At 40.1% G+C, this 23,838-nt stretch overlaps 1 protein-coding gene across 2 annotated transcripts in view; it reads left to right on the top strand.

The window, feature by feature from the left end:
* Positions 1–23,838, top strand: part of ERC2 (ELKS/RAB6-interacting/CAST family member 2) — a 990,200-nt gene that overhangs the window by 549,350 nt on the left and 417,012 nt on the right. The gene's annotated exons all lie outside the window — the stretch shown is intronic.

A 23,838-nucleotide genomic window follows, 5' to 3' on the forward strand; every position in this document is an offset into this window, starting at 1 on the left:
AAGTCTTTGGTTGAGTTCCTTGGGAAATGTAGAGTCTGAGATTAATATGCGCAAGGTTGGTTGGGAGTGCTCTCAGGAAGGAAAGCCTGACTGAGCACAGGAAGAAACTGAACTGTAATTGCAGCAAAGGCCTCAGCAGTTCCTATCAGTTGCTCTGGAATTGGGGTGACCTTTTGAATGGAGTTGAGCCCAGTTGAGATGAGGGGGCTGGGCCATTGTAACCCCTCATCAACAATCAATGATGCAACCCACCCCGGGGATGGTAAGGAGGTTCTCAGGGCAGGCACATCCCTGGCAGCTGGCAAGTGAGTGCCTGGGTCTTGGAGAGGAATCGGGGCAGTGCACCACTGCATCTACAGCAGACATCGAGTATGGATATTGCACTGTCCCCTTTGACACCCACAGCAGATGCACACATCTGATCTCAGGACTGTTTTGTGTACCCAGCTTCATAATTTTTTCAATACATGCAGCTGTTAAAAAAACCAATCCTAGTTGACCAAATTGCTCTGTATACACATTGACTTGTTTACTCTTCCCAACGAACAAATCATGTTACAAGTATCTTTGAAGCAGTTTTTACAAATGAGAAGATTGAGACTGGGAGATTTTAAACAAGAGTAAGAGCTGGCATTTTTTTTCCTCAGGTCTCAACTGCAGTAACTATAGCCACAGTGAAAATAGTGGTAACACTATTCCAAAAACAGATAGAAAAGTTAGATGACATAAACTTGGGTAAGGAGGCTTCACTTGGATTTATAGATTATTGGTTTATCTTCTTTTAATTAACGGCATAGACTTCAGTTCAGTCACTCATTCGTGTCCAATTCTTTGTGACCCCATGGACTACAGCACGCCAGGCTTCCCTGTCCATCACCAACTCTGGTAGCTTACTCAAACTCATGTCCATTGAGTCAGTGATGCCATCCAACCATCTCATCCTCTGTCTTCCCCTTCTCCTCCTGCCTTCAATATTTCCCAGGGTCTTTTCAAATGAGTCAGCTCTTCACATCAGGTGGCCAAAGTATTGGAGTTTCAGCTTCAACATCAGTCCTTCCAGTGAACACCCAGGACTGATCTCCTTTAGGGTGGACTGGTTGGATCTCCTTGCATTCCAAGGGACTCTCAAGAGTCTTCTTCAACACCACAGTTCAAAAGCATCAATTCTTTGGTGCTCAGCTTTCTTTATAGTCCAACTCTCACATCCATACATGACTACTGAAAAAAAACATAGCTTTGACTAGATGGACCTTTGTTGGCAAAGTAATGAGTCTGCTTTTTAATATGTTGTCTAGGTTGGTCATAACTTTTCTTCCAAGGAGCAAGCATCTTTTAATTTCATGGCTGCAATCACCATCTGCAGTGATTTTGGAGCCCAGAAAAATAAAGTCTGACACTGTTTCCACTGTTTCCCTGTCTATTTGCCATGGAGTGATCGGACTGGATGCCATGATCTTAGTTTTCTGAATGTTGAGCTTTAAGCCAACTTTTTCACTCTCTTCTTTCTCTTTCATCAAGTGGCTCTTTAGTTCTTCTTCACTTTCTGCCATAAGTGTAGTGTCATCTGCATATCTGAGGTTGTTGATATTTCTCCCAGCAATCTTGATTCCAGCTTGTGCTTCATATTGTCCAGCATTTCTCATGATGTATTCTGTGTATAAATTAAATAAGCAGGGTGACAATATAGACTTAAATGCTTCTTTTTTGCTATTGCTAAGTCACTTCAGTCATGTCCGACTCTGTGCTATCCCATAGATGGCAGCCCACCAGGCTCCCCCGTCCCTGGGATTCTCCAGGCAAGAACACCGGAGTGGGCCGCCATTTCCTTCTCCAATGCAGGAAAGTGAAAAGTGAAAGTGAAGTCGCTCAGTCGTGTCCGACTCTCAGCGACCCTATGGACTGCAGCCTTCCAGGCTCCTCCATCCATGGGATTTTCCAGGCAAATGTACTGGAGTGGGGTGCCATTGCCTTCTCCGTAAGCATGTAAAATTCTGTCTACATGTTGCCTCAGCTCAGCAAGCAGTCCCCTTGATGTTTTTTGAGGACTTTCGTGTGCCAGGCACTGTGCTACCTGCTGGGCGTTTAACAACCAGTTTGGAAGAATTCTTTACCCTTGAGTATCTCAAGATCTTTTCCTCTGACTAAAGGTGTCTTTCTCAGGCTTCTGATTTGCAGCAGCTTCTGAAAGTAAACTAAAGAGTGTGTTCCTGGGCTGTTGCTTGCCCTAGGATGGAAGATGTGAAAGAGGTAACAAAGAATGTTTCTGCAGCTGGAGCCCTGGTGGGCCAGGGCAGAAGCCGTAGAAGGCCTTATGAGTTGTAGTTCAGCAGCGCAGCTTTCAGTGTCTGAGTGGCTGAGAGCTGAAAGGACCAAGGCAGTTGAGGATCTGAATTCTATTCTAGGTTCAATCTCTAACTAGCTGTGTGATTTTGAGCAGGTAGTTTCTGTTCTCTCTGAGCCTGCTTTTTTGTCTACAAACCAAGAGGCTTATATTGGCAGTGAGGGCCCTTTCAGCTCTGAAATCTTGGAGTCCTGGAACTAGCTGAAGGATGCATACATGTGCTGAATTAAAAGTGCCGACGGAGAAGACAGTTCATGGTCCACTGAGATGCTGCTGCCCCAACACAGCATTCATGTCAGTGGTAGGGATGTCAGTTGGGAATTCAGGAAAATGGGGGAAACTGGTCTCCTTCTGACCCTGTAGTATAATATATTGCTTTAAATATAATTTATTCTAAGAACTCATTCTGTTTTCTATCTAAAGTGCAAGGTCTGCCATTTTGAAAAGACTTTTGTAGTGTGCACTAAAACATTGTTTTCTTTCTTTGGAGTAGTCGGTTATAATAATACAACCACCAATTGTTACTTTTTTTGGTGTATGATAAAGATTAGAACTGTGACAGTCTGGACATAAGATACATAATGCAGGAACTCCTCAGAATTGACCTACTTGGGTTACAGACTTATTTCTCAAGGGCAGGAGTTATGTGGCTTTTAAATGTAATTGTAAAGTAGACTATTATTTTAATAAGCCACTATGTCAATAGGGGCTATTCCCTGCCACCCCGACTATGTGGGTCATAGTTGTGGGAAAATAGAGACTGATTTGACAAAAACCTGGTTGAAAGTGTCTAGGTTCACATTTCCCACATACAGTTATGAAAGTGAAGTTCTAGGAGATACTATTAGAAAAAAGGATTCCATTTGTCAAATATCTTTGGGAACAATGCATACTCCCTCACTCGGAGAGTCACTGTGCATATTAGCATATTAAAGACACTCAGAAGTCCTGTGATCAAGAAAACTGTTTTGTCTTCTTTAATCCAAAATTTCTCCAAATTGGTTGGCAAAAGAAATCTCTCCCCACCCTCCACCTTGGGATATCTACTAACATGGCTAACAGTTAGTATTTTATAAAACTTGAACAAATGCCAATCTAGGCAATTTATAGTGCTGATGACTGAAGTTTGTAGTCAGCTCTTTGATTACAGTTTGAGATGGAGCAACCTCTATAATAATGCTTTATTAAGCATTATCTTGCTGAACAAGAATTCACCTTGGCATCTTAAAATGGCTTTACACCTGCCACTTGATTAAAAATAGTTGTGTTAGAATAAGTGGCCAAGAAAGTTTTGCTTCTGATATCCTTTTAAAAAGTTGCAGCTCATTAAAAAAAAGTTGATGTGAGGCAAACTTGAAAAATGTTTCTGACAGGTATAGTAATATTTCCTTCTGTCACTTCTTGACTCTGGGATCTGTGTTGACTTCCGATTATAAACTCACATCATATTATACCCCAAATCCAAATCTGATGAAGAATATTTTGGAGGAAGATGTGAAAATTATTCCAGTCTTAAAATATAAAATTGAATTCTTAAGGTATCCATTGTTAATTCTCACTTGCATACAGTTTTGCCCTCTTCCTGCTAAAGCAGGCATTGGCAGTATGGAATACAGTGCTTCGGGTTCCTGTTATGCTGTCAAAATCAATTATACGGGTTGAAAGTGAAGCACAGAGCGTCCCTGTGTCATTACTAGCAGGCTTGTTTTTATTTTGGTTGTACATTTTTGGCTGTGAAAGGATCCTTATGAGAAATTAGAAAACCACAAATTTGAAAATGTTAACAGTTAAACAATATAACCTTGAATGTGTGTCTCCTGGATACCTGAGTCTGATCATAAACGGGGCTGTAATTTCTGAATGAACGGCACCTCTCTTAACCTGGCTTAATGATGGCTTTACCCTTTTACTCATCTTACAAGATTATTTACCCCCATAACCTAAATGGGGAATTAAGGCCATATGAGACTGTGGCTTCATTCACCTGGTTAAAGTTTGACTTCACAGGAATCACCACAGTCCAATGTTTGAGACCAGGGTAATAGTTAAAATTTCATCTTTTGGGGCTGTGGTGTCTGGAAGATATATTACAAGTGGGGGGAAAACCCATTTTCAGTTTTAACTGATTCTATGATGTTTGTAGTTCTTAAAACTTGTTTTTTTAACCATATAAAAATAAGGTCATATCTCTGTATTTTGAACGCTGATGAAATGAAAGTTTCATTCATGTATTTATTCATTCCATAGCCATTTGTATCAGGCTCTGTACTAACCTCTTAGGTTTCTGAGACCAGGTTTTTGCTTCTTCCTCACCTTCTGTAATGGTCAAATATATCTATGCCAACATAATCATAATGTAAGATGTACTAGAAAATGGTGGAATACAGCCCAAAGAGACTTTTTTGTAGTTTAGAGTAGGCAGCAGTGCAAGTTCAGAAGATGAGCATTGTAAGCAAAATCAGTCTAAATTTGTTCACCTAGGGCAGCTCCTGCAGCTTTGCTGGGGCTTCCTGCAAATGTTCTCAGCCTGAAGGCAGGGCCCCTTCCCTGTTCCTGGTGAGTGCTTCCAATAGAAGCCACCCTGATTACAAAGCCACTTAGTATTTATTTCTCAAAGAGAAATTAAAGAAAAAAAAAACCTTTTCAAGTTTGAATATATAAATTTATAGGGGTATAGATAAAATCATCAAGATGTCTACTTATGATATTTATTTTGCTAATTTAGTTACGTCCAAAATCACTTATTACTTTTTGCTTCTCTTGTATTTAATGGCATAAACAGTCATTCTCCACAAGCATCCTCTAAGAGTCAGTGACATCACTGGAGAGACTGCTACATCATCTGCTACAGTCTGCCCAGTCTAGTTGCCTTCACCTCTGAATGGTTGGACCCTTTTATCTCTTTGTCATACAGACCGGCAATTGCTTTCTTTAATGTGTGTTTTTTCCACACTGGTTAAGATCATGGACTCCTTGGAAGTTCCACCTAGTGGAACTTCCGTACATTTCTCAGCATGGCAGTTGTCACAGCTCTTTATTTTCTAAAACCAAAATTTCCTATTTTGATTAATAGCCTTATTTCCCAGATTTGGTTCCAAAAGACATGTGGCTGTAAAGTTATGCTGCTGGTATGATACTTAGTCACAAAAATGTGCCAGATTCTGGAGATGGTTCCAAAGGCAGGTTTCCCAAAATGTCTTAGAGAAAAGCCTGCCTCTTTGGACTAACTAACAGCCTCTAAGGCAACTACTTAGAATATAGATGATATTCATGGAAATGGGAAAATTAGGGCATATTTTGTAACCTTGTCTTGTTTCTTTCAGACCACATTATTTTATTTTGAAATGAAGCAAACTGGTTTTTAGGCCTCATATAAATAATACAGTGATTGGGTTTCCAACTTTTCAAATGACTCCTTCTATACTATGAAAGATTCAAAGTCATTTACAGCTACACAAAAGCTTTATGTTGCCAAAATTATGTCAACGTTGTGGATGACATTGACTCCCTGGAGACCTAAATTATCTAGGAAATTCCCTGATTTATTCCCAATTTTCTTTCTTTATCTAAATCTGGGTTTTCTTCCTTTCCCACTTCTTAGGGGAGGCTGCATATCATTGGTTGTCCCTTTTCATTTTTAATCTAGAGATACACAGGCCTGTAATCCATTCCCTCTTCTGACACTTTACAGCTGTGTGATGCTGAGGTTTATTAACCGTGCTGTGCCTCAATGTTATCATCTTTAAAATGGGGATAAGAAGACTAGCTACCTCACAGGTTTGTGTGAAGCAATGGCATCTCAATGTAAAGACATTACCATTGCTCTTTGTGCCCAGGATGTGCTCAGGAATGACAAACACAGTTACTTTTGCCATCATCATCATTTTTGTAGTTAGCATTGACCAAATAATGCATCATTTTCTGATATGATTGGTGGAAGTCAGTGTTAGTTTTAGGTTTTCTGTTAAACCCTCAATTCCTTGGGTTGTGCTATTTTAAAGACATGTATGTCTGTTCTGGTAGTTTAGCATTGATTAGGAGAAAAATCTAAGATTTATGTCTTTGTATACTTTTTCCCAGCATCGTAAATTTTTAAAACTTTTCTTAATGTTTGGCAGCAAGCCATACCCTCATTGTTCAAGCACACATGCACATATGGTATATATGCATGTGTAAAGATATATACACACACATACATATATCCATTCCCAGATTGTTTTATTTTTTTGCCTTGAAACATCATAGCTTCCTTAATTTTGCTTGCTGGTGTTAGATGACTATATTTTTCACCTCTAAATTAAATCCCCAAAGAATTTGACGCATAGGCACCAGAGTGGTAGCCTTTAAAAAGCCACTGACTTCACACAGATAGATACTTCAGACAGAAAGCCCTTTCTTTCTTGTGCTTACTTGGTATTTGGCTTTACCTGGCCTGGTGAAGTGAACTCTGGGTAGGCTGAGCTAAATATGGCCTCGCGTACCCACGCGCAGGAGGTGGGGCAGGGGGTTCCCGTAAATTGAGAGGCTGGACACCATCTCCAGGCTGGAGGCCACAGGAGCCAGGAGACTGAGGAGGAAATGGCATGGCTCCTGTGGCCAAGAGGTTTGCCTGCAGTTGGTTTGGGCCACAGAGCACCCTCCAAAAAGACTTTGACGTCTACTTGGTTAAGTTGATTGATGCTTTAGAGCGTGGGAGGGAAGCAGCACTCCTGAAGAGTATTTATAATGCCCTGCACATACAGGCTTCAGAGGCTGCCACAAAACCAAGCTGGACATAAATTTCAGCTATAAAATAAATTTTAGAAAGGCTCTGTATCCTTCCCCATCAGACTAAGCTCATGCAGCTATGATTATTCTTTCTTCTCACATCTGAAGGTTTTTGTTTACCATCTTTATTGTTGCTTAAAGTTTGCAGTTAAAACTTAACCTAACAAAACCCGTGTGCAGCTGTTTAGTTGAGTAATTCAAACTCTTTTCTTTGGCTTTATCTTTGCTCAGAGGGCAGGCCTTCTCTTTTTCAAGCCTGAAGATTTGTGTTTATGATCAGGCCCTGCTATTTTCTTTATTTCTCATAGTAATTAACTTGAGCATTTTTTTTTTTTTTTGCTGGTCAGCCCCATGTATTAATTGCTTGCTTTTTCATGGCTTCTTGTTGAAAGGAATGCATATCACAAGATAGATTGTCTCATTCCAGCTGAGTATTTATTGAAAAGAATTCCAGGACGGCTCAGTCATCAGGATGTTCTGTTACTTTAGGAAGATTTCACCATGATTGTGAGCAGGAAATGAAAAGTTGGATCGCTTTTCTGAGTGCTAAGTGGGTTAGGAACATGTTTTAAGGGGCACCTGCAAGGGGAAGAGGCTAATTGTGGAATGAGGAATGTGTGACGTTTAAGCTGAGACCTGGAGGAGGATCAGGAGCTAGCCATGCAGAGTTGTGGGCACAGCATTGGAAGCAGAGGAAACTTGTGCAAAGGTCTCCAAGGGTGAGAATGAGCCCAACTTGTTCGAGGAATAACAAAACACACACTGTAAAATTAAGATACATAATATCTATCTTTTAGAGTTGTTGTAAAGATTAAGTTTGATATAGTACATTAAATACTTGGTCTCAGGCACACAATAACAATAGATATCATAGTAATAGCATCTTTAATGCCTTCATCTGCTTTTAAGTTCTTCTCTATACATAGTAATTATTAAAAATACTTTAACAGACACAAAAGAAAAGGGTTATTAGGTTTTAGTGACTACTCAGACCATTTTTTCTTAAAGTTGTCCATCATCCAAAGTTTTCTTAGGGTCTAGCTTTATTTTGACATACTCTCTGTCTTTAAACTGATCTGTTCAGATTCATGAATGGGGACAAGCAAATGGAAGTTTGATGTGAAATATTTATTGCAGTGATGAGAACTTGCAGAAACATGGGAAAAGATTTGTACATTTTTCTGTTTACAGAAATCTGGTTAGTCATTATTCCTTAGCTAAGTTGTAAAGTCAAAAATGATGAAAGCTTTAAAAAATAATTCTTGTTAAGTATAATACAAATGCATAAAACAGTTTAAAACATTTGTACAGCTAATGAGTTTATAAGGTAGAAATCTTTGAATTCACTACTCACGGAAGAATCTTGGACTTCCTAGTTTTCCACAGCTTCCAAGATCCTGCTCAAACCAAAGGTTATTTCCTTCTCCCCTAAATAACCACTCTCTTGACGTCTAGGGTAATCACCTTACTTTCCTTCATGCTTTTTCTTACCCAGTTGTGTCTCCCTACATACTATATACTAGCTTTGTCCATTTTTTTTGTTGTTTGTTTGTCTGTTTGAAAGCGAGTTCTAAAAACTTCCTTTGGATGACATGAAATGAAATAAAACTGGCCATGCAGGGAAAACTAAAAATCACCAGGTAAAAAAAAAAAAATGCAAACTTGAACTCAACCAGGGTTAGTAGCAAGAGGAAGATTCAGGGAGAAATTGAGGAGGACGAGGAGGCACCTGGGAAGAGGCGTGGCTGGCTCAGAGCCCCTGTCCAGGAGCATCCCTTCTGACGAATGAGGAAAACTTGCCTTGGTGACTGCACAGAGCAGGAAGCCCCCAGTGGGGAATTGTAGGGGAGATGTCTGTTTATACTAGGCTGGTGCTTCTCCTTTGAAAGGTCCACAGCCGTTTCCCCAGGGCCTGAGGCTCAGGGGAGGGAAACAACCAATCAGTGCTTCTGGGTCAGAAGTAATGAGAGAAAGTGGAGAGTGGACACCTCCCTCTGTTGACTGAGAAAGAAGGACACACAACAAGGAAATGGGGAGGAAACCCGAGGGTGACCCTTCCCTATCGGAGCCAAGGGATGGGGAACTTCCTGGGGTGTAAGTTCATTTCCTATGGACTTTTAAGAAGGGAAAGGAATTGCGTGACATAAGGCTTAGTTCTGAGAAGTTACCTGGTTATGCTTACCTTTTAACTTACCTATTATGTGCCATTTTAAAAACCAAGTTCATCCTCTATATAGCTATTAACATAAAATCCAAAACAAACCTAAATGGAATTTTTGTTTCCTTTTAGAAGAACCAGAGATCTCAGGGAAATAGTTTAGGAACGTGGCCCTTCAGGGCTTGGTGGAAGAGAAACCATCTGGGAAATGAGTCGTTCTGCATTCCCAGAGCATGTATCAAAGGATTTGGATTTTATTCTGACTTTGCTAGTAACTAACTACCAAAAAAAAAAAAAAACAAAGGCAGTTGGGACGTTCTCTGAAAATATTGATTGAATTCTGAGTTCTAGGTACTGAATTGGGTATAAAGAAGTCAACAAGATTACAAGATCCTCATCACAGTGCTGCCTTCCAGGCATGAAGAGCAGCATTAAACCAAAGTTTTGATAAGCTTGTTGAGTTCTGTGGAGGAGTTTAGTGCTATGTGGGAGGGCTTACCACAGGCACCTTGCTGGGGGATCTGGCTGGAAGGGCCCCTGGTTATCTTGTTCAGCCTCTCTGTTTTCACTTGTAGAAATGGGACGGAAAGTCAGGGAATAAAGGAGGATGCTTTACTTGGGGCTGTGTGATCAGCTAGTGATAGAACCAGGATTAAAACCTGAACCTTACCTGCACTCAGCACTTCCATGGTCAGGGGAACACAGGCATGTTTCTCTGTGAAACTGGAAGATCAGAAGTCTCTGTTTCTGAGAGTAACTTATTTCAATCCCTGTCAAATTACATGAAATCCTTGTGTGACCTCTCAGTTTGTAGGCCTTTTGCTCTTATAGTTTTTATAAAATATTCCACTAGGACAGCAGTTGAAACATAGAAGTCAGTATCCTGGTGCTTGATTTGAATGTAGTCACAGCTTATAGTCCTTGAATTACCCTTAGAGAACAGATTTCGCTAAGCCTCTGGACCTTTCGCTGCTCATTATCATTTTTTCTACTCTACATGCCTCTTTGAATTTAGTTACTGAAGACTTGTGGTGCTTTAAGTGTCCAGAAATTTCATGTCATTTTCCATAATAATTTGACATCTGTTTAATGATATATATACTATTTCAGAAAACTTGAAAATATTTTAAAGATTATAAGACTAACAGTAATTTATAAGCCTAAACAGTAAATGGGTGCCCACCCACTCAAATCTTTTTTCTGGGTGGGTACTTTGAAATATGGACTTAATTAAAATTTCTCCCAATTGTTTAAAAATGCTCTGTCTAATGAAATACTACAGGACAGAAAGTGTTCATCTGAGGCATGGTGTGGTTGTAAAACACCCAGACACACATGTGATATACATTTTATAGCTTTGTGTATTTTTCAGGCAAAACATTGAAACATGGTAGAAACACTACCATGTACAGTGAGCCAGTCTTTAATAGTATCATCATATAGCTGTTCATCTCTTCTGGCCTTTTATTTATACATGTGTAATTATGATTTCCAGTACTTGTTATCAGAATATTTCCAAACTTGGTTTTGTCTTTATATCTTTCCTTCTTAGGAACTTTTTTCCAGATTGCCTGTTTCCTAGGGGAATGATTCTGTCAGTAGTTGGAAAGATCATGTTAGGGTGTGGCGTGGTCTGGCCTTACAAGGATACAGACTGACCAGAAATCTGAGAGTCACCCTTAGTTCCTTCCTGTCCCTCATGTCACCCTACCCGCATTGTAATTACTCCCCAGGTTTTGCTGATTTTAGATGTTTCTTCAATCTATAGCCTCCTCTTCATCCCTTTTGTGCTGTGCTTGGTTGCTCAGTCGTGTCTGACTCTTTGTGACCCCATGCAGTATAGCCTGCCAGGCTTTTCCGCCCCTGACCTTTGTTCTGATCTTCTTTTGCTTGTACTGTGCAACAGCCTCTAGACTCCAGCCTGATTCTTTTCTGATTCATTCTCATTTCCTCATCACTGCCCTACCTAATACCTTCAACATCACTGCCATCATGCAGAGTAAATTGTGCTCTTCACTGGGACATTTAAGGACTTCCGTTGGCTAGCCCTGGCCTAGTCTCAGCCTCATTTTGCACCAGAACCTACCTCTGGCTAATAACACTGAACAGATAGATCCACTCCCAGCACACACTTTGCTGCTTCTCACCACTAGGCCTTGGTCCCTGTGGTTCTTCATGTTCAAAATGTTCATACTCAAACCTGCCTTCCCCAACGAACTCCTGTTTCTTCTCACATCTCTAGCTTATGTGTCAACTTCAACAAGAAGCTATCTGGAGTTCCTGCAGACTGGCATAGGTCTGCTTTTTGCATTTCCATAATTCCGTTCTTAAAATTACAGTTTTCCTTCCTATCTCCTTCTCTGCATTCCTGTCTCTCCCACCAAGTACCTTTATCTCTTTCAGTCCCACCTTGTTTTGAAAGCAGATCATCAAAACTTTTTAAGATGAAGGATTATTCTTTCCTTTATTAGATGTTACCTTTTATTAGTCTGAATGCAGATTACCTTGAATATGTATCCTTGCTTATCTTGTATGGAGCCAGCATTTGGATCCCCACTCTAAATGCAGGACACAAATCTTAAGTGACTTTCCGAGGTCAGTGAGTTATAGTGGCTGGCCCAGGTCTGAACTACCCTGGCTCTAACCTGTTCTATACTTAGCCTGTACATCTAATACTTTGGGGATAGAATTTGTTTGAAGTGGATTAAATAACCTTAACTTAGATTTAAACACAGTTTAGAGTACTCTAAGTATATAACTTTCTCTACTATCACTATAACCAAACTGGCCCTTTGTCATGTCAGACTCACACACAGAATCTAGAGCATACCATATTCCAGTGCATCTAGCCTTTGTGGATTCTTGTCTGGAGAATCCCATGGACAGAGGAGCCTGGCAGACTATAGTCAATGGGGTCGCACAGAGAGAAACATGATTGAGCAACTAAGCACACTACGGGGAATGGCTCTTCTGTGCTACTTATCCACCCCTCAGCCTCCCACTGGTAGACGGCCTTTGTTCTTAAACTCTGAGTTCTTAACTCTACACGTACTGCTGCCCCACCCCCACCCCACCAGACTTCAGGCCTCTTGGATTCTCTCTTTTTGGCCTTCTCACCTCTAGCTTGATGACAAGGCTTTTGCACTGCTTGCCCTTCATTCAGCTGTATGGGGGAGGGGGTGGGGAGTGCTCAGTTGGGGATAGAAATGGATTTAAAGTCTGAAGGTAAATAAAGGAGAAAAGAGAAAGCAGCCCTCTGTGAGATATGGACTGAAGAAGAAATAACTAGAACACTGGCTAGCAAACTGTGGCCCACAGACCAAGTCCCACCTGCCACCTGTTTTTATAAATAGTTTGATTGGAACCTAGCCATTTCCATTCGTTTATGGATAGTCTATAGTTGCTTTCATAGAGCAGAGTTGAGTAGTTGCAACAGAGGTGATATGGCCAACAAAATCTAGAATATACACTATCTGGCCCTTAATAGAAAAAGTTTGCCAACTCCTGTTCTAGAAGACAATAACATCTTTCATAATGACAGAGTTAACTATATAACTATTATATATATATACACACATATATATATCTGCTTTGTATATATTTATGGATATATATATATCCATAATTATATATATATATCCTTTCTATATATGTATGCTATATGTATATATCCTTTTTATTATTGTGCTAGAAGAATCTCTGTCTCTTTGGCCATTTGAGTTTTGTTACCTGAGGTAATTTCCTTCTACCCTGACTAGAATCTGTGGCCATTAAAAGGCATGGACAGGAGACTTCCCTGGTGGTCCAGTGGTTAAAAATCCACCTTCCAGTGCACGGAATGTGGGTTTGATCCCTGCTCAGGGAACTAAGATCCCACATGCTGTGGGGCAGCCAAGCCTGTACACCTAAACTAAGATCCAACACAGTCAAAATTAAATAAATAAATAAATAAAATATTGGTGGGAAGAGGGGAAGCACAGAGATTGGGTTAAGTCCCCTTCGTCTGTAATCTGATGTACTCAGCTCAATTCACTGTAACTGATTTTTAATCTGTAAGATTTTAGTTTGGGTAAAAACAGACAACTTTGGAAATTAGACTTCATTTAGACAGACAGCTCTGATTCATTGGTGACTGCCTGAACTCCATGTTGGGAAGGATTATAAAGTCCCAGGGGCCTTAGCACAAAGCAGTACTGTGATTGATTGGTGATGTCTGTCAGGTCCTGTGCATAAGTGAAAAGTGGTCCATTTGTCTTAAGCTGGGGCCTCCTTCTTGAAGCTGTAGAAAGTCAAAAGTCTTGAATGACAATAGTTCAGTCCACCACAACCTAGATTCCAATCTGAAGGTTACTAAAGGAGATCCTCTACAAGCTACAATCATCGTATTTGTAGATTAGCAAGGAGCTGCAAGGGCTTCCAATGGCTCAAGCTGTGAAGAATCCTCCTGCAGTGCAGGAGAGCAGAAGACATAGGTTTGACTGCGTTGGGAAGATCCTCTGGAGAAGGAAATGGCAACTCACTATAGTATTCTTGCCTGAGAAATCCTATAGACAGAGGAACCTGGCAGGCTACAATCTATGGGGTTGCAAAAAGTCAGACACAACTCAGCAACGGAGCACACCCACATATAAGGAGCTGTAAATGGCAGATTATTGATTTATTAAGAAAAAGATGATGCTGTGAAAGTGCCGTACTCAATATGCCAGCAAATTTGGAAAACTCAGCAGCGGCCACAGGACTGGAAAAGGTCAGTTTTCATTCCAGCCCTTAGAAAGGCAAAGCCAAAGAATGCTCAGTCTACTGCACAATTGCACTTATCTCACATGCTAGTAAAGTAATGCTCAAAATTCTCCAAGCCAGGCTTCAACATTACGTGAGCTGTGAACTTTCAAATGTTCAAGCTAGTTTTAGAAAAGGCAGAGGAACCAGACATCAAATTGTCAGCATCCGCTGGATCATCAAAAAAGCAAGAGAATTCCAGAAAAACATCTATTTCTGCTTTATTGACTATGCCAAAGCCTTTGACTGTGTGGATCACAATAAACTGTGGAAAATTCTTCAAGAGATGGGAATATCAGACCACCTGACCTGCCTCCTGAGAAATCTGTATGCAGGTCAAGAAGCAACAGTTAGAACTGGACATGGAACAACAGACTGGTTCCAAATTGGGAAAGGAGTACATCAAGGCTGTATATTGTCACCCTGCTTGTTTAACTTATATGCAGAGTACATCATGAGAAATACTGGACTGGATGAAGCACAAGCGGAATCAAGATTGCTGGGAGAAATATCAATAACCTCATATATGCAGATGACACCACCCTTATGGCAGAAAGTGAAGAACTAAAGAACCTCTAGATGAAAGAAGAGAGTGAAAAAGTTGGCTTAAAGCTCAACATTCAGAAAACGAAGATCATGGCATCTGGTCCCATCACTTCATGGCAAATAGATGGGGAAATGGTGGAAACAGTGTGAGACTTTACTTTTTTGGGCTCCAAAAACACTGCAGATGGTGACTGCAGCCAAGAAATTAAATGATGCTTACCCCTTGGAAGGAAAGTTATGACCAACCTAGACAGCATATTAAAAAGCAGACACATTACTTTGCCAACAAACGTCCATCTAGTCAAGGCTACGATTTTTCCAGTAGTCATGTATGGATGTGAGTGTTGGACTATAAAGAAAGCTGAGCACTGGAGAATTGATGCTTTTGAATTATGTTGTTAGAGGAGACTCTTGAGAGTCCCTTGGACTGCAAGGAGATCCAACAAGTCTATCCTAAAGGAATTCAGTCCTGAATATTCATTGGAAGGACTGATGTTGAAGCTGAAGCTCCAGTACCTTGGCCACCTGATGCGAAGAGCTGACTGATTTGAAAAGACCCTGATGCTGGGAAAGATTGAAGGCAAGAGGAGAAGGAGATGACAGGATGAGATGGTTGGATGGCATCACCAACTCAATGGACATGAGTTTGAGTAAACTCTGGGACTTGGTGATGGACAGGGAGGCCTGGTGTGCTGCAGTCCATGGGGTTGCAAAGAGTTGGTCGCGACTGAACTGAACTAAATGAAGAAAAAGATGGTTGACTGAAAACCATTCTTTGTTCATAATTATATCTCTAAGTCAAATCTTTTCTTATGCCAAAATGTAGATAGCATAACATTTACAGTTTTAACTGTCTTCAAGTGTATAGTTTTGTGGCATTAAGTGTATTCACATTGCTGTGCAGCCATCACCATTATTCATCTCTAGAAGTTTTCCTTATCCTCAACTGAAACTATACCCATTGAACAATAACGCCTCATTTCCCCCTACCCCCTAGCCCTTGACAGCAACAATTCTGTTTTTCTGACTCTATAATTTGGACTATTGGAAGTACCTCATATGCGTGAAAGCATACCATATTTGCCTCTTTTTTTTGTACCTGGCTTATTTCACTTAAGATATAAGCATCTGAATGCAGAGTTCCAAAGAATAGCAAGAAGGGATAAGAAAGCCTTCCTCAGCGATCAATGCAAAGAAATAGAGGAAAACAACAGAATGGGAAAGACTAGAGATCTCTTCAAGAAAATTAGAGATACCAAGGGAACATTTCTTGCAAAGATGGGCTCGATAAAGGACAGAAATGGTATGGACCTAACAGAAGCAGAAGATATTAAGAAGAGGTAGCAAGAATACACAGAAGAACTGTAGAGAAAAGATCTTCACGACCCAGATAATTAATGATGATGTGGTCACTGACCTAGAGTCAGACATCCTGGAATGTGAAGTCAAGTGGGCCTTAGAAAGCATCACTATGAACAAAGCTAGTGGAGGTGATGGAATTCCAGCTGAGCTATTTCAAATCCTGAAAGATGATGCTGTGAAAGCGCTGCACTCAATATGCCAGCAAATTTGGACAACTCAGCAGTGGCCACAGGACTGGAAAAGGTCAGTTTTCATTCCAATCCAAAGAAAGACAATGCCAAAGAATGCTCAAACTACCACACGATTGCACTCATCTCACACGCTAGTAAAGTCATACTCAAAATTCTCCAAGCCAGGCTTCAGCAATACGTGAACCGTGAACTTCCTGATGTTCAAGCTGGTTTTAGAAAAGGCAGAGGAACCAGAGATCAAATTGCCAACATCTGCTGGATCATGGAAAAAGCAAGAGAGTTCCAGAAAAACATCTATTTCTGCTTTATTGACTATGCCAAAGCCTTTGACTGTGTGGGTCACAACAAACTGTGGAAAATTCTGAAAGAGATGGAAATACCAGACCACCTGACCTGCCTCTTGAGAAACCTGTATGCAGGTCAGGAAGCAACAGTTAGAACTGGACATGGAACAACAGACTGGTTCCAAATAGGAAAAGGAGTACATCAAGGCTGTATATTGTCACCCTGCTTGTTTAACTTCTATGCAGAGTACATCATGAGAAACGCTGGGCTGGAAGAAGCACAAGCTGGAATCAAGATTGCTGGGAGAAATGTCAATAACCTCAGATATGCAGATAACACCACCCTTATGGCAGAAAGTGAGGAGGAACTCAAAAGCCTCTTGATGAAAGTGAAAGTGGAGAGTGAAAAACTTGGCTTAAAGCTCAACATTCAGAAGACTAAGATCATGGCATCCGGTCCCATCATTTCATGGGAAATAGATGGGGAAACAGTGGAAACAGTGTCAGACTTTATTTTTTGGGGCTCCAAAATCACTGCAGATGGTGATTGCAACCATGAAATTAAAAGACGCTTACTCCTTGGAAGGAGTTATGACCAACCTAGATAGCATAATGCAAAAGCAGAGACATTATTTTGCCAACAAAGGTCCGTCTAGTCAAGGCTGTGGTTTTTCCTGTGGTCATGTATGGATGTGAGAGTTGGACTGTTAAGAAGGCTCAGCACTGAAGAATTGATGCTTTTGAACTGTGGTGTTGGAGAAGACTCTTGAGAGTCCCTTGGACTGCAAGGAGATCCAACCAGTCCATTCTGAAGGAGATCAGCCCTGGGATTTCTTTGAAAGGAGTGATGCTAAAGCTGAAACTCCAGTTCTTTGGCCATCTCATGCAAAGAGTTGACTCACTGGAAAAGACTCTGATGCTGGGAGGGCTTGGGGGCAGGAGGAGAAGGGGACGACAGAGGGTGAGATGGCTGGATGGCATCACTGACTCAATGGACGTGAGTCTGAATGAACTCCGGGAGTTTGTGATGGAGGCCTGGCGTGCTGCGATTCATGGGGTTGCAAAGAGTCGGACACGACTGAGCGACTGAACTGAACTGAACTATTGCACTTAGCATATGTCTTCAGTTGTGGTATGTGTCAGATTTCCTTCCTTTTTAAGAAAGAGTATGGTTTTTCCAGTGGTCATGTATGGATGTGAGAGTTGGGCTGTGAAGAAAGCTGAGCACGGAAGAATTGATGCTTTTGAGCTGTGGTGTTGGAGAAGACTCTTGAGACTCCCTTGGACTGCAAGGAGATCGAACCAGTCCATTCTGAAGGAGATCAGCCCTGGGATTTCTTTGGAGGGAAGGATGCTGAAGCTGAAGAGTTGAACACGACTGAGCGACTGAACGGAACTGAATATCCCATTGCGTTTATGTAGCAAATTTTTTTTTTTTTGTCCATTTAGTAGTCAGTGGACATTTGAGTTGTTTTTATCTTTTGGCTATGGATTGGGCTTCCTTGGTAGCTCTGATGGTAAAGTATCTGCCTGAAGTACAGGAGACCTTGGTTCGATCCCCGTATCAGGAAGATCCTCTGAGAAGGGAATGGCAACCCACTCCAGTATTTTCCATGGAAATTTTCATGGACAGAGGAGCCCAGTGGGCTATAGACCATGGGGTTGCAAAGCGTCGAACACAACTGAATGACTTCTATTTTACTGCTGTGGATAATGCTGCCATGAACACTGCTTGAATCTGTACTTTCAATTCTTTAGGTCATCAACCTAGAAGTGAAGTCTCTGAATCTTATTGTAATTCTGCAATCAATTTTTAACAGAACTGACACACTTTTTCATAGTGGCTGCACCGTTGTACATCCCCACCAGGAATGCACAAAGGCTCCAGTTTCTGAACAGTGTTGCCATCACTTTTGGCAATAGTCTTCCCAGTCAGTGGGAAGTGGCATACCAGTACTGTTGATTTGTGTTTCCCAAATGGCTAGTAATGTTGAGCATCTTTTTATGTGCTTATTGTATATTTTCTTTGGAGAAATGTCTATCCAAATTGAGTCAACTTTTAGTTAGCTCACACTGCTGGTTTCTTTAAAGATCAGGAGACAGACTCAATTTCAGCTGGGAATTTCCCTGTGTGGGGTCTGAAATGTCTTGAAGATAGTCCTGTAGGAAGCTCCCCGTGACTATAATTACAAGCCAGGGAAATCTGAGTCAGGGGAAAGGCTAATTAAAATAGGGATGTTTTGAAGCCACTGTAGAAATGAAGACAGAGAAAGAATGGGGTGGGGTAGGGTGGGGGTGGTGGGAATGGTGTGTGTAAGTAAAAGCTGATTAAGTTTTTCAACTTGTCCCTTCTCTCCCTCCCAAGAGTGAGAGAAATGGGAGGGCAGAAAGAGAAAGAATCAAAGCCTGCTGCTTCCTCTGGACTTCTGTTAAAATAGGTCCCTTTCAAGGCTCTGAAGCCTCAAAACCCACAAGTGACATTTTTAGGACAATTTTTTTTTCAGCATGGAGGCCTTTGATTATCTTACCATAATTACTATGTTTGTGGTGTTTTTTTCCCCTGTTGGCTGTATTTTAGAGAAGTAAAGTTTGAGTTGGTTTTGTTAGAAACATCACTCTAGGAGCATTGAATTTACTTTACCTCCAGTAATAGAAATAAATTAAAACTTTAATGTACTGTAAATTCACTGATTTAAACTATGTGGATCAGAAACATTCTGGGACAGTTGACAGAAAATCCTATTCAGGTTTGAAGACTGAATGGCTGCAGGAGATATATCTGGGGAGTCTTCTGAATAATGTTCGTTGTATGACCTGGTGTGTAGGGTGAGACAGTACCTCTAGACTGATCCTGTACAATTGTTAGAGGATCGGGAGAGATGTGTGTCTGATCTTCTTAAACAGAACTTAGCTTAAATGAGGGAAAATAATTATATTAACAGTAGAGATTATGTGAAAGATATGATTAACTAACAGTGAATTCATTTTTTAGGTGTCCTACCAAATACTTTTTGATGTTCACTATTGCACAAAATTTCCAACCAACGTGTTTTTCCAGTTATAAGAAATGATCTCCATGTATGTGCTTCATACATATTTATTCTATTACTAAACAAAAACCTATATAAAAGTGATATCCTAGTTCTCTTTCATTTTTGTGGCTAAAGGTAAAACAGAACTATTTCTATTTTTCAGCTCTGGTTTTGTTGATCTTAAATGCCTCTGTATTGTATGCATTTTGTCTTAACATCTCTCTCTCTCTCTCTCTTTTTTAAACTGTGTTAAGTTTTGACCATTTGATTTTTGGTGACAAAGTATTTTGACCTGCTATGTTGAAAATTCCCAGTTGAGAAGCAATACCTGAAGTTTGACTGTGGAATTCTGTAGAACTAATACATATAGAATATGACTTTTAGGGAATTGAATGGCTTTCAGGGAGAATCAGGAGGCATTTCTCAGAGCTAAATTGGACCCCACCTCAAACTTGTCCAAATAGCATCTTAAGAATGATAGTGTTTTAAGAGTTTAAAGGGTCATAACTATTTTGGATGCAATTTTGTTTATTTATTTTTATTTTTAAGAGTCAGCAAGATTTCAAATTCATGTTGGTGGGCAACATTGATTCAGTTGAAGCCTATAATCCCATCAGTTGAAGCAAATATGAGTCATACAGTATATAAATTATTACCAGTCACACAAACATATTCACGGTTGGTTTTAACTTCAGTATACAAGCTGTGAATTTGGAAAGAGGTTTTAGGGTGTACTTAGAGGTTTCTATTCCCAGCAGAGCTTAGTGGTTAAAGTTCAGCCTCTGTCATGAGACAGGCTGCTAGGTTTGAAGCCTGGCTTCATCACTTCCCACCTGTGTGACCTTGGGCTCCTCAGTCACCTCTGCATCTCTGCTGTTCAGCCTGCCTCACAGAACTGTGAGAAACTGAATAACAATATACCTGGAAACTTGGAACAAAATGCTTAGAATGTAGAGAAAGGGGCTGAGTGCTTTAAAAAAAGTCAATGCTATTATCATTATCAACCTTTCTCTTACTGCCCAGTTTTAAAGAAGAACCTGCTATTTTATTTTGATGTAATTTTACATATAAATGTTACCTTGAAGTTATGATAGAAGTGGATAGAGAGGCACTTGGGGTTAAAGCAGAACCATGCTGGTGTTTGCCATCATCAAAATAGAATTGCTCTAACTATATATGGATTAAGTCCTATGTCATATTGTATAAAGTATGGTGGCTATTACCTGCACTTCCCAGAGAGGCCCTCACCCAGATGCCTGGTGAGTTTTTAAACAGTTAGCAGGCACTCTTCTGTGTGTGTGTGTGTGTGTGTGTGTGTGTGTGTGTCCAACTATGTCCCCTCATTTAAACAATTACTAATTATTTATTAAATACTTATTGCTTCATTTCCTTTTAAAACCAATTATGAAATATTTCAAATATACTGGAAAATATGAAGAATATTGTAACTGAAACCTATTTCCCCCAACACCCATACTAAATAAATTTTACTTACCTAATAGTTATATACAAAAATAAAGTTTACCATATTTACTTGAAATTTTGAAAAGATAGGCTAGTATACCCCATCTTGATTCCTTTTACCTGTTTCTCCTAGAGAGAATCCTATCCTGAAAGAGATGTGTATTTTCCCAGGCTTTTCCATACTTATTTGACATGTATGTATTCCTACCAATATAGAATGTTTTTATAATTTTACTAGATACTTATTAATTCATAAATAATATGTGCTATTATTTTATACATTCATAAATGCAGTGTAAATGGTTTCATACTTTCACTTCTCAGGCCAATTACTCATTGAACTCATACCTAGTCCTCGAGAATACCAGTGGTCCTTCCACCTCATGGTCTTTGCACTTGCAATTCCCTTTGCCTGGAATGTTGTTCCCTGATTGTCCATGACTAGTTCCCTGCTCCTCTGACTCTTTATTTGAATGACTGCCTCAGGGGGGTTACCTCATCTAAAACCACAAATCCCTGCAATGCTGCTCTCCTTTCCCTTCTCCTTTCCATTATTCTTTAGTAATTTTCATTATATGGGTTATTGAACCTATTTTCTATTTTATTGTTTGTCTCCCTTCACTGAAATGCAAGTGCATTGAAGACAAGGGTATTTTTTTGGGGGGGGGGGGCTGTCTTCATAACTGTTTTATCCCTGACATCTACATAGTGTTCAATAAATATTTGATGATTGAATAAATGTGTAACACTGGGTAATTCACTTTGTTGTCTTAATAGTAAACTTTTGAAGTTTGTCCAACTTGATACCTGTAGCTGTTTTCTTTTCACTGTTGTATAATGTTCTGCTTGATATCTAAGTCATGTTAAATATCCATCTTCTGTAATGATTGGCATATTAGTTTTTCCCATAATTTTTCTCTTATAGACAGTGCCATAGTGGGCATTCTTGAGCTTTTTTTTTTTTTTTTGGCAAAAGTGTGAGAGTTTATCTGTGGTGTATAGTCGGAAGTGCAATTCTCATTTGTGTTAGTTATCTATTACTGTGTCACAAAACATCCCAAATTTGCTGGCTTAAAATAATGATTTACACAATTCTGTGAGTAAACATGGTGGTTCTTCTGCTAGTTTTTCTCATCCAGGTGCAGTCAGATGATGGCTAGAATGGCTGAATAGTCCAGCTGGCCTCATGTACATATCTGGCTGTTAGGACTGTCTGTAGGCTAGGGCACCTCAGATCTCTACCATGTGTCTCCTTATCCTCAGTAGAGTAGATTAACTTCCTTATAGCATGGCATTCTTGAGCATCAGTCCAGGGAGAAGCTGCAAGGCCTATTAAGGCTAGAATCTGGAATGCACATGGCATCTCTTCCATCACATCCTTCTAGTCAGAGCAAGGCACAAGGCCATCCCAGATTCAAGGGATAAGAGAGGTTTCAAAATATTGTGACCAGCATATTCTAACTTACCTCATTAAGTCATAAATTTCACATATCTACAATTTTAATAGATATTACCAAACTTCTTTCTTTCTTTTTTTTTTTTTTCTTGTCCCCAGCTGCTCATAAACATTGTCCCTAAGAGCCTAAATGCCATAGAAAGGTTATTTTCCTTGTAACTTTTTCCCTATAGCAAAAAAACCCTTAAAATTTCGTGATGTGAGGGCGATCTGGTTGCGACATCTGTCACCCCATTGATCGCCAGGGTTGATTCGGCTGATCTGGCTGGCTAGGCGGGTGTCCCCTTCCTCCCTCACCGCTCCATGTGCGTCCCTCCCGAAGCTGCGCGCTCGGTCGAAGAGGACGACCATCCCTGCTAGAGGAGGACCGGTCTTCGGTCAAGGGTATACGAGTAGCTGCGCTCCCCTGCTAGAACCTCCAAACAAACTTCTTTCTAAAGTAGTTTTATCAATTTATTCTTCAGTTGGTACCAACTATTTATTAAAAGGAAATATCTTTGACACAACAGTGTGTATCACAAAATAAATGTTCATAGACCCCTCCCAAATCTGCCTTTCCTTATGTAGTAAACCCCATCTGTGCTATACATTCAACAAAACCTGATTTCTCTTTCTCTTGGGTACATGAATAGATACATTTCCCAGATCCTGTTGTAGTTAGGAATGGCCCTATGACTAAGTTTTGGTCAATGGAAGTGATTTTTGCCATTTTCAGAGTTGGTATATAAATTTCTTTAATGTATTGCCAAAGTATAATTTATTCTACCCTCTGTCCTTATCTGCTGACCAGATACAGAATATCCACTGGAATTCTGGGACCCAGACTAAAGCATGGTCCAAACAGAAAGAACCCAAACAACAGTTCGCAGTGAACATCACTCCCCCACCCGAATTCCTGCTGTTGATTGGGAAAATTTATTTGAGGTAGAAATAAACTTACATTAAACCATTGAGATCTCAGGGTTTATCTGTTAGAACAGCTTACATTTCCTTAGGCAATATAACCCTGGATGAGCAGAAAGTGTCTTTATTTATAGACTTTGGGTCTAGATGAGAATTAATCATCCAACTTAATCTTCAAAGGTATTATTTGTATCTACCAATTGGTACATAGCTACATATATTATATATAATTATTAGTATTTATATTCATATATATGATAGCTTTATTGAGATATAATTCACATACCATCTATTTTACCCATTTAAAGTGTACCATGCAGCACTTTTTAGTATATTTACAGAGTTGTATAAGCATCACTGCAGTCAATTTTAGAACAATGTCATCACCCCAAAGAGAAACCCTGTACCCATTAAGCAGTTAACTCCACATTTTTGCCCCTCAGTCCCCAGCTCTTGTTAACCACTAATTTGCTTTCTGTCTCCATGGGTTTGCCTACTTTGGACATTTCATATAAATGAAATCATATAATATGTGGCTGTTTGTGTCTGGCTTCT

This window comes from Bos indicus, chromosome 22, assembly GCF_029378745.1.
Source record: "Bos indicus isolate NIAB-ARS_2022 breed Sahiwal x Tharparkar chromosome 22, NIAB-ARS_B.indTharparkar_mat_pri_1.0, whole genome shotgun sequence".
Classification (NCBI taxonomy): Eukaryota; Metazoa; Chordata; class Mammalia; order Artiodactyla; family Bovidae; genus Bos; species Bos indicus.